The 11447-nt window shown below is 40.0% G+C and overlaps 1 pseudogene; it reads left to right on the forward strand.

Moving 5' to 3' along the window:
* Nucleotides 1-7005: 7005 nt before the first annotated feature.
* Nucleotides 7006-11447, forward strand: part of LOC102477830 (la-related protein 7-like) — a 27161-nt pseudogene continuing 22719 nt past the window's right edge.

An 11447-nucleotide genomic window follows, 5' to 3' on the forward strand; every position in this document is an offset into this window, starting at 1 on the left:
TTGAATTTAGTTTACATACCACTTGAAATGTAGAAAAAGATGTCAAATCTTATCTTGTGGTCCTTACTAGGGTGTGGCTTCGGCCTAGGAAATTAAAACAGAAAAGACAAGACCAGCAGGTGGCTTAAATCACTGATACTCTCTTACCTCAAAACTCTCACAATGACCTCCAAGACCCCACCTGATCTAGATCCCCTTTAGTGACTTCTGCTGCCCACTCCCCCTTCCCTCACCAAAGCCCTTATCAGCCACACCAGTGGGGGAGGAGTGCAAAGAAGCTGAAAGGGAAAAGAGAGGGCTTTAATTAGTTCTGATTCAATTCATAAATGAGTCTGTATCAATTTACCTGATTTTAAGACAATTTAACAGATAGGCACCTGCCAGCTGTTAAAACTAGTCCGCACCCTGAAACCCACGCAAAACCCACTCTTGCTTCTCCTCTTCTGGTATCACCACTGTGAGTTTACCCTCTTGCCCCAAACTGACTTTTTTTTTTCTTTTTTTGGAGAGGCTTTTTTTTTTTCTTTTCGCTATAGGGCACATGCGTTCGCCAGACAGACAGAGAGAGACATAGACACAGAAAGCGAGAAATCACCCCCCAGGGGGGATGGTCACGCCGCAATCCCTTCTCCTCCATTCTCCTTTTGGGATCTTGGGCACACACGCACATGTGCCCGGTGTGAGTTTTAAGCCACCGGGTCCAGGATGCGAACCATGGTTGACTACGTGGGAGTCCAGCGACATAGCCATTACGCTAACTGCTGGTTCCCCCAAACTGACGTCTGTTGCACAGGGATCAGAATCTGTCCCCACACTCCAGTCTCATGCTTGGGCAGCCACCTGCTACTAGGCTAACCTGAGCTGACCACTCACATGGCTATCTGTTATGAAGCTCCAAAAAGAGGAAAACCCTCTTTTTGTTCTGGTCATCTCTGTTTGCCTGAACTACCCCCATAATGTTCAAGTAGTATGTTTCATATGTCTAATTCAAAGTACAAAACCTCCATGTCTGCCACAACCTTGCTTTTCCTCAGTTCAGCTGTACCAAGATGAGCCACTGGTTGGGTTCCTTCTCATAATAGCATTCACTGTCAAGCCATTCTAACTCAGCCAGAGCATTCCAACAGGCCTAGATGTATACCTGGTGAGATAGTAATGATGATAAAATCCCTCTCAGGAGTCTCTGAATTAAATAATGGACATATATATATATAGATAGATAGATAGATAGATAGATAGATGATAGATAGATGTTGCTGACCTTCTTAGTGCCACCCCATCTCCTCTCATCATTCCAGTCAGATTTGCTACAGTTGGTTTCTGATTGAATTCCATATCAATCTCTTGGTCTTAATTTACCTGGCATTTCTAAACCCACACGTTGCTGTATCAAGCTAGCTCTCCAGTCTTGAGTTTCACAACTACTAGACATGTTACAAAACAAAAATAAAATAAAACATCACACTGGGTTGAAGCCATCCCATGGCCTTTTTTTTCAACAAGTGGGGATTTGTGACATAAGCAGCTGCTCCAAAACCAAACAAACGACAGCACTCAGCCCAGAGTCTGAGCCTATCCAGGGGCCGAATTATGTTTGCTTTGAGGTTTTGTGAAAGGTCATGAGGCCTAACAAAGTTCAGATGAAACTTGGCTGTTTCTCCGTTAGGCTTTGGCTCAGAACTTTTGGCTTTTCATGTGGTTTGGAGTTTTCAGACACAGCGCTTTGCACAGCGCTAATAAATGATTCTTTCTCAGCATGAAAAGCAATTAAACATATGGCCTCTTGGGTTTGGGTCTTAGAATCAGTATTTATTTATTAGGAGTGGGAGAAGGGCTAAATGCCCTCGAAGAGGGATCACAAATAATGAGGTAGGTGAATTTGCTGAAGACACCACATTTTAGATGACTGGAGGCCTGAAAGGCAAGAGAGAAACTCCTGAGGAACCAATAAAATTAAGCAACTGGGAAACTTACTAATGAATGGAATTTAGCATCAATCTACAAGACGTAAGTCAGAACCACTTGCAAAGCCGCAGGGGTGGCCACATGAAAAGACTCCAGCACTATCTTTCTTCAGCCTTCACTGGCCACTCTGAAGGGTGAAGTTTCTAGTACATCAAACTCTTGGGGCTTCCTCTATGAGAGTGTCTTGGTGAGTGAAGCAACTTGGATCACCCTTTAACTCACACTGGGAGTGGGGTTGGGAGCATTCTCTAACTGTTCTTGGGCTGCCATATCAAAGTACCATGGACTGGGTGACTTAAACAACAGTACTTTATTTTCTCACAGTTTTAGGGACTGGACATCCAAGATCAAGATGTCAGCAAGGCTGGTTTCTTCCATGACCTCTCTCCTTGCTTGTACATGGTCATCATCTTCCTTTGTCTTCACATAGTCTACCTTCTGTGTGTGTGTCTATGAGTTGATCTTCTCTTATAAGGACATTAGTCATACCACAATAGGCCCTAACCAGACAGCTTCATTCAACCTTAATTACCCCTTTAAAGGTCCTAACTGCAAATCCAGTTATATTCTGAGATTCTTAGGGTTAGGACTTTAATATCAATTTCAGAAGAAAATTCAACCCATAGCAGTCCTTCAATTTAGTGCTCAAATTACAGGCATGAACCAACTCCCCAATCCTGAATTAAGAATTACAAGGTAAGACAAACCCTGTTGGAAGGAATGTTCTTCTTCCCCTTGTACATCATGCCTTCAGCTGGGCATCAAATGATCAAACCCAGGCCGGCCTCATAGTACACTGGGTAGTCACTGCACAAGGAAAACCAAATCCTACATGGTGGATTGGGGTATGAATCTCACCCCCCAGCAGCTTTGAAAAACACACTGGAAATAATAAAATTAAATTAAGCAACTGAGAAACAAAATTAAGCAACTAGAAAACTTACACACGTGTCCAGGATCCAGAGAGGATGGACAATTGGAGGGAAAGGATTATGGCATAATGAAACCCCATTGAGAATATGTTTCCCCTTCTCTCTCTCTCCCTTAATGAACACACACTCCTTCTGGTATGAAAAAAATTATCAAACCTGAAAGGAAGAGAAACAATAATGCAGCAGACCCAGGTGTGCAGAAAAAAATGTATAATTTTTCCTCATTTATTTTCAGAGATAGTTTCTGCTTATGGAGAAGAATAGGTCCATAAAGACCACTCTCCAAATAACTTCCCTATGAACTCAGCAGAATTTACTTATTGCTTCACTGTAAAATTTACTAAGCACATATTATGTAGGGGTCATTTGAGTTATAGCTGTGGTCTGTCAGTGCTTTCTTTCACTTAAGTGGGAGAGTTTGACAATAAAAGAAATAAATTGATAGATAAGTGAATCTTTCTTGCTTGGGTTAGGGCACCCAAAAATCATTGGCAGATTGATTGTATTAATTGGGACAGCTCTCTATATGCTTCTCTATCCATGTCCTTTGCTATGTGACTGCAGTTCTTCCCATCAAGAGTAGAGTCTTGGGGACCAGCAGTTAGCTTAATGGCTATGTTGCTGGAAGAGAAAGGCAGAAGAGTGAAAACTACAGAGATGGCAGCAGGAGGAATTTACTGGCTATTATTGCCTTTGAAGATGAAGGAAGGGGCCACGGCCAAGGAATGTGGGCAGCTCCGAGAGGCTAGAAAAGGCAAAAAATAGCTTCTTCCCTAGAGGCTCCAGAAGGAACACAGCTTTGCCAACACCCTGATTTTATTTCAGTGAGACCCATTTCAGACTTCTGATCTCCAGAATCGTAAATAAATTATGAATGAATTTAAGCCCCTAAATTTATATCATTTGTTATAGCAGCAATGAAAAACTAATACAAGGTCAAATCCTTGAGGGCAGGAATTACACAGAGAGAGACAGAGAGACAGAAAGCGAGAAATCACCCCCCAGGAGGGATGGTCACGCTGCAATCCCTTCTCCTCCATTCTCCTCCCGGGATCTTGGGCACGCACGCATACGCGCCTGGCGTGAGTTCTAAGCCACCGGGTCTGGGACGCGAACCGTGGTTGACTACATGGGAGTTCAGTGACATAGCCATTATGCCAACTGCTGGTTCCCACATCTTTCTATTTTTGTCTTCCAAGTTCCTTTTATAAAACTTGTCTTGAAGTAGTTATACTTGTTGAAGAAAACACAGAATCAAAATTATCTAGTCTACTCATGACTCTTGAACTTTCTGGGTCTACAATCCATGAAAGAGTAGTTTACCTGGAGGAAGAGATCTGATTTTGCCTATAAAAATTTGTTTTAAAATAGCTTTTAATCTATCTACTACATAATCATTGAGAAAAATCACTTACCCCCCCCAAAAAAAAACGAATGCAGGAATGGAAGGCACTCTTAGTGTCTGGGTTGTCAGGAAAGCAGCTGTGCTAATCATGGGGCCCCAGGATATGCCCAGCTTCCCAGATGGGCAGGGAAAGAACATATTGTTCCTCCCCCAGAGCAGTTGGCCCTGGTTTCTGTTGGATCTGGATTCCTGAGTCTTATGGGCACTAGTTGCTACAGTTTGGCAAGAGCCTCCAGCTCTGGCATTTCCAGAAGGTCTGCTCTATTACCAACCTGGAGTGGGCACCTCCTATCATCATTATAATCTTGTTTTTATAGCAGTACCAACAACAGATGATCTGCAAATCCCACAACCCGTTCATGAAATGAGAGCTAGCGCATTGTTTTAAAGTCTGTTTCCCTTCACTGAAAGCTCTGTACCAGGAGATCTGAGCTCTAGGGTCTAGTCTGGCTCTCACTCTAACCAATTATATGACCTTGATCGAGTTCCTCACCTAGCAAGTAAAGGGGTGGACATCTGTGGTTACTGTAGATCCTGAAAGTCTCTGATAGTTATACAATTTCCAAACACACTAATGCCTGAAAATACCAGTGCAAACTATCCCCACCAAAGAAAGCATTTCATTGGAACAGAAATAAAAGCTAGAACCTGAAGAAGAAAAAAAAAAGAAAGAAAGGAGGGAGGGAAGCATAGGGAGAAAGAATTTATTGAACACCTCATAAGTACTAACCCATTCTCCTGCCTCAGCTCACCCACATGCTAAGACAGAGCGTCACAGAATTTTCCACTAAAGTACATCTGACCTTAAAGGAAAATAGCAACAACCTCTGGGGATCAAGCCTTTAATGGGGAAGAAACCTGAAGCTTCATTTTTTGTTAAATACCAGTGCAAACTATCCCCACCAAAGAAAGCATTTCATTGGAACAGAAATAAAAGCTAGAACCTGAAGAAGAAAAAAAAAGAAAGAAAGGGAGGGAAGCATAGGGAGAAAGAATTTATTGAACACCTCATAAGTACTAACCCATTCTCCTGCCTCAGCTCACCCACATGCTAAGACAGAGCGTCACAGAATTTTCCACTAAAGTACATCTGACCTTAAAGGAAAATAGCAACAACCTCTGGGGATCAAGCCTTTAATGGGGAAGAAACCTGAAACTTCATTTTTTGTTAAAATTGTGTTCTATTCCATAAGAGTCTTATTTATTCTGCATAGTAAAACCATGCTCCTGGAAGATGCAGTATGTTAATCTTGTTGTGTACAGACTCCTAGATCAATTCGTTTCTCTCTGAGATGGGATAGTACCGATTTGGAGGTAAACACCTGGAAGTTGAGACAAAGAACTTACTTTGTAACCCAAGGTTGTGAAGAAACTGGAAAGTTACTCAATTTACTAGCACCAGAGAAAAAGAGCAAGTAAAACAAAATTCAGAAATACTGGCTCCAGAAAATTGGGATGATGGGTTGACTTGGGCAATCTTTCCTCCCCCATGGTCTATACCAAATAGAAGCTGTAACTGTTTCATACTCTGTTTTCAGCAGTGAGGCAGGTTAGTAGTCTGTTTGCAACATTGCCAGCAACTTATAAAAGCAGATTTGGGGGTATTTATTCTCAAAATTAATAGAAGTCAGGGGGAGACGGTATAAAATTCTCAGCAAGTTTAGGTCACATACTTGAGGATTCAGAAGGAGGGTCTAAACAGACAGTCTTAGCCACCAAGAAGGAAGAGATAAGATGAGGCTGAGCCATGGATCAAGCAGAGTAGATGACCCCTTGTGAGACTCCTGGAAGTCCAACCAGGAAAAGCCTAGATGCAAAGGAGCTGTGAGTACAGCATGCCCTGAAGATCATCCCCTGGGCTGCTGGGAGGTGGACATAATGTGGACATGTACATGCTGGCCACAAAGTAAACCCAAGTGCCAACTAGTATTATTATCATCATCATTGATCTGGAATGAGGGCACCTGCCTTGGTGACAAAATCAACCATCAGGAACAGAATTCAAAACCAAACAGTAAGCAAAAGGCACCGAGGCTGCACTGCAGAGCTGCAAGGGTTCTGAAGAAGTTGAAAGGCTGGAACCAGATCTAGAAGCCAACAAATAAAATAAAAGCCATTTGGAAGAGAACTTTTTCCTGGGCTCATAGGAATTCGGACTCAAAAGATAAAGGGGCCACATGGTGGCATAGCAGTAAATACAACATTCTGCAAAGCTACCCACATGGGAGGGTTCCAGGTTCACATCCAGACACCTTCTGTGTATGCAAGGTATGCACATGCCCATGATCTGGGGCTGGCCAAAGCTGGGGGCAGATTACAGTATCAAGACCCCATCGCAGGTGCTGTATCTTTGTCTCTTGCATGCTCTCTCTCTCTCTCTCTGACTTACTCTTTCATGGAAGAAATAAACTTAAAAAAAATTTGAAGGATTCAAAATAACACTGAATACAAATGAATAGAACCCTACAGAACTAGAATTGGTAAGAAGAGCAGTTAACAGAGAATGTGGAAAGACATTATAATGTAGAATTTAGGCTCATGGACACAGTCTTGAATCCTGACCACCACATTTCATTGTGTGACTTTTGACAGGCAGTGTAACCTCTCTGAGCCTGTTTCATACTATTTTAAATGAGCATAATTAGAGTACTTGCCTCAAAGGATTTGGGGCAGATCAAGTGAAATAAATCATGAGACACAGAAATGTCGGCTTTTCCAACTATTAGCTATTATACAGCATTGCCAAGTAAGTGAATTGTGCTTTGTCTATATTAAGATTATGAGATTGGGTAGGGAAAAAAAATTTTGCTAGGAAAAAAAAAGTTTCTTCAGCATTCCCAGATTTTGATTTGGAATAGCCAAGAGTTAGTAAGTATAAAGAAGAAGAAAAAGAAGAAGCAAAAGAAGAGGAAGAAAAGGAGGAGAGGAGAAAGAGAAAGAGTGGGAAATATGGTGGAAAAGATCAAGGATAGAGAAGAATGAGGGAAGAAAGGTAAGGAAATACTACCCTGGTAATTATCAACAATATAATTTAACATGAGAGCATTTCAAAACAAATCATCAATTGACCCTTCTTACTTCTCTCACTTTTCAGCTCATCCCTTAGATGTTAAAGTTCCCCAGAGGCCTTCCTTTGGCCCTATTCTCTTCTCACTTTTTAAGATCTTTATTCTCTTATCACTTTATAAGATCTTCTTGGTAATATAATCGATTTCAATTATTTCACCTACTGCCCATTCTTTAATCCTCAAAACTTTTGCTTCTAGCCTGGATTTCTCTCTTGAGCTTCAAAGTTGACCTGGATTTAAATCAAAGCCAACACAAAATAATTCTCCCATTTCCTCATTTAAAAAATCACTTGCACTTTTTTCTTTATCCCTAAAGTTAGTAGTACCTCCTCCATTCCTCCAAATCAGAAAGGTGGTAACCATGCAAGACTTCCTCTTCCACTTCTGCCTTAATTTTCCATAAGAACTGTTTTATATTTCCATTCTTGTGTTTACTGCTTCAGTGTAAATCATCAATCCTCAGCTAAACCCTGGTAAAATTACTCCACTTGGTCTTCCTGGTGCTGAACCTATCAATCCAACCCATCCTCTATAATCAGACAAATGCAATGTGATACATGACATTTCATGGAAAATATTTCAAGAAATCATCTTCTAATGTACAGGATAAAAATATAGGTGCCTTGTCTTAATTTAAAAATCCCTTCACCTGACAGCTGCCTATCTATCCAGCTACATCCATCTTCCTCTTCTCTATTCCACAACCTACATCCGTGAACACCTTGCACTCCATCCTGATGGAATCATTTATTCAGATGTTCTTCACTCTGCACGGAGAATTTCTGATTATCCCATCTGCCTGGTAAACTCCTGGCTAGCCTTTCAGACTATGATAAAATGTTACTTTTTATGGCAATCTTCCTCTGACTTCACTAAGCATGGCTAAATGCTCCTACACCACTTTTCTTTATACAATTCTGTTACAGTACTTACCATATTATATGATTATTTGTTCAGAATATGGTATCTACCTGGATTAAAAGGCTCTGATGGCAAGATTATCTCTTATTAATTTTTGCAATCCCAGTACCTAATAAATTGCCTAGAACATAATGGTAATTAATAATCATTTCCTTCAAAGGCAGGGAAACTATATCCAGCATCTTCTCTGACCATGATGGAATTAGACCTGATTTTAATTTCAAGAGAAATCCTCAAAAATACACAAATACATGAAAACTACATAACCTACTCCTGAATGACTTCACAACTACTGGTGAAATAAAGACTGAGATCAAAAGATTCACAGAAGTCAATGACAATGAGGACATGAGTTTCCATAATCTTTGGGACACTGCTAAAGCAGACATAAGAGGGAAGTTCATAGCAATTAGTACACATAAGAAGACAGAAGGAAGGCAAATGGATCATCTAACATTGTGCCTCAGAGAATTGGAAAAGCAACAGCACAAAAATCCAAAAAACTCCAGGAGAAAGGAAACAACAAAGATATGAGCAGAAATAAATGAAATAGAAAATAAATGAACTATACATAAAATAAATGAGAGTAAAAGCTGGTTCTTTGAAAAGATAAAGAAAAGTGATACACCACTAGCCAGACTTATTAAGAAGAGATAAAGGAACCAGGTAAATCAGATCTGCAATGAAGCAGGCAATATAACAACAGACATAGTAGAAATACAAAACATCATTAGAGGATACTATGAACAACTACATCCCAAGAAACAAGACAATCTGCATGAGATGGATAAATTCCTGGGCACATATAATCTACCAAGATTGAGCCAGGAAGATGTACAAGTCTGAACAGGCCCATAAAAGCCAGGAGATTGTATCAGTAATAAATAACCACTCAAGAAAGAAAAGCCTGGGTCCTGATGGCTTCACCTCTGAATTCTACAAAACTTTTGAAGAAGAGTTAACCCCAACACTGCTCAAGTTATTTCTAAAAATCCAAATGGGTGAATCTCTCCCTAATTCATTCTATGAAGCCTCCATCACCCTTATCCTTAAAACAGATATGGACAGGACAAGGAAGGAAAACTATAAACCAATATCTCTGATAAATATAGATGCAAATATTCTCAACAAGATACTAGCAAATTGCATTCAACCACTTATAAAAAGGATTATACATCATGATCAGGTAGGCTTTATTCCAGGAATGCAAGGTTGGTTCTACATATACAAAACCATAAATGTAATACACCATATTAATAGAAAGATAAAAACCATATAATCATATCAATTGATACAGAAAAAAGGTTTTAATAACATACAACATCCCTTCATAATCAAGACTCTCAGCAATATCAGCATAGAAGGGTCATTCCTCAACACAATAAAAGCTATCTATGAAAACCCAGAGTGAACATCATCTTGAATGGAAAAAAGCTGAAAGCTTTTCCACTAAAAACTGGTGCAAGACAAGGATGCCCACTTTCTCCACTTTGTCACTATAGGACTGGAAGTCCTTGCCAATGCAATCAGAAAGGAGAATAAAATAAAAGGCATTAAAATAGGAAAAGAAGAGGTGAAACTTTCTCTATTTGCAGATGATATGATTGTATACATAGAAGACCCAATGGTATCCATGAAAAAAATTCCTGGAAGTAATACATGAATACAGTAAAGTTGCAGGATACAAAATCAACATACAGAAATCTATAGCATTTCTATATACAAACAGACAGACTGAGATAGAAGTGAAAAAAGTAATTCCATTTACTATAGCCACAAAAAGTATAAGATACTTAGGAAAAAAATTTAACCAAAGGAGTTAAAGACCTCCACAATGAAAACTATGAGAAGCAAAAAAAAAAATTGAAAATGACACAAAAAAGTGGAAGGACATCCCATGTTCTTGGATTGAAAGAATTAATACAATCAAAAATGGCAATTCTACCCAAATTAATCCACATATTTAATGCAATCCCAATCAAAGTATCAGACACATTCTTTACAAATCTAGAAAAGACAATCATAAAATTTGGAATCATAAGAGACTTAGTATTGCTAAAGCAATCCTGAACAAGAAGAGTGAAGTGGGCAGTATCTCACTCCCAGACTCAAAAATATACTGCTGTGGTAATCAAAACAGCATGGTACTGGCACAGAAACAGACAGGTGGACCAATGGAACAGAACAGAGTTCCCAGAAATAAATTCCCAAACATACAGTCAACTGATTTTTGACAAGGGGTACCAGTCAATCCAGTGGGAAAAGGAAAACCTCTTCAGCAAAGGGTGCTGGATAAACTGGGTATCCACCTGTAGAAAGATTAATCTGAACCCATACTTCTCACCATAGACAAAAATCAACTCAAGGTGGATCAAAGATCTAAACCTAAGACCTCAAACTATAAAACTGCTCTTAGAAAACACAGGAAACTCTGGGAGACATTGGGGTAGGCAAAGACTTCCTAAATAAGACCCCCCCCACCACCCCCAGCAAAGCACAGTCAATATTTCCCAAAACGGACAAGTGGGATTACATCAGACTAAGAAGTTCTTGCATAGCAAAAGACACAGTAATTAATGTGAATAGACAGCCCTCAGAATGGGGAAATATTTTTGTAAATTATGCGTCAGATATCCCCCCTGGGGGGTGATTTCTCGCTTTCTGTCTCTATGTCTCTGTCTGGCTGGCGAGTGCACGTGCCCAATATTTCCCAAAACGGACAAGTGGGATTACATCAGACTAAGAAGTTCTTGCATAGCAAAAGACACAGTAATTAATGTGAATAGACAGCCCTCAGAATGGGGAAATATTTTTGTAAATTATGCGTCAGATATCCCCCCTGGGGGGTGATTTCTCGCTTTCTGTCTCTATGTCTCTGTCTGGCTGGCGAGTGCACGTGCCCTATAGGGAAAACCTCTCCAAAAAAAAAAAAAAATTATGCGTCAGATAAGGGACTGATAACCAGAATACACAAAAAACTTAAGCAGCTGTCCTGAAAAAAGATGAACAACTCTATTAAAAAATGGGAGAATTAGTTGAAAAACCACTCTCGGGGATGATATGTGAATAGCCAAATGGCATATGAAAAAATGCTCAACATCCCTCATTGTAAGGGAAATGCAGATCAAAACAACAATGAGATACCACCTAACCCCA

The sequence above is a fragment of the Tupaia chinensis genome, unplaced genomic scaffold, assembly GCF_000334495.1.
Source record: "Tupaia chinensis unplaced genomic scaffold, TupChi_1.0 Scaffold138407_1, whole genome shotgun sequence".
In the NCBI taxonomy this organism is placed as follows: Eukaryota; Metazoa; Chordata; class Mammalia; order Scandentia; family Tupaiidae; genus Tupaia; species Tupaia belangeri.